This window comes from Lissotriton helveticus, chromosome 2_2, assembly GCF_964261635.1.
Source record: "Lissotriton helveticus chromosome 2_2, aLisHel1.1, whole genome shotgun sequence".
In the NCBI taxonomy this organism is placed as follows: domain Eukaryota; kingdom Metazoa; phylum Chordata; class Amphibia; order Caudata; family Salamandridae; genus Lissotriton; species Lissotriton helveticus.
In genome coordinates this window covers 521,810,339-521,811,160 of record NC_136060.1, presented here as the reverse complement: position 1 = coordinate 521,811,160, position 822 = coordinate 521,810,339, and positions in this window count along the sequence as shown.

Below are 822 nucleotides of genomic sequence, written 5' to 3'. Positions count from 1 at the left end.
TATGCTATGTGGTATGCATGAGTAGAGAGTGTTTGCCCTTGGATGTGTGGTTATCAGGGTTCATTAAAAGGACTTGTCTATTTTTGTATATGTGAATAATGTATTGTATTTTTAAATGTTTATAAAATTTGGAAAATAATTCATGAAATGATGAAAGTATCGAACAAAAAAGAAGAAAAAAAGTCTTTTTGTACAAAAAAAATAAAGAAAGTAATGAAAATGATATAAATCTATGTTATCTGTGATGACTAGAAGGACATTTTCATGTTGTAATGTACTTTAAACTATGTCGGATTTGAAAGTATAAGGCCATAGGGGAATTTCTCTTGATTTCTCTTATATTGTCCACTCTTTTCCCTGGCCAAAAGAACTCAATAGAGGGGGTCCCAATTTTTTGCTATTTATCTACAAGTTCAAGCATAGGTGGATCTTGCAGCAGTTTAATTCTAAAGTAGACGTATTTGGCACACCAAGTAGTTCATGGAACAAGATATTTAACAATGCTTTGATTTCAAGGCAGAGGTACTTCACATGACCTTGAGTTTCTGCACAAAGGTATCTGGCATTGCAGTGTACATGAGTGAGCTAGCATTGCTTGATATCTGACTGTAGATACATTTCTAAAGAATGGCATATGATGCAACATTTCAAACCAATGGAGAACATATATCTGGAGGATCACATGTGACATATTAAATGTAAAGTGCCCGTCACCCACACCCAATGGAACGGAAACACCTCCCACCCACTGACTGCAATTGATTATCGTCTAAGCAAAGCTTAAGGAGGTAAACTTGAGTTAAATAGAATATGCTGGCCCTC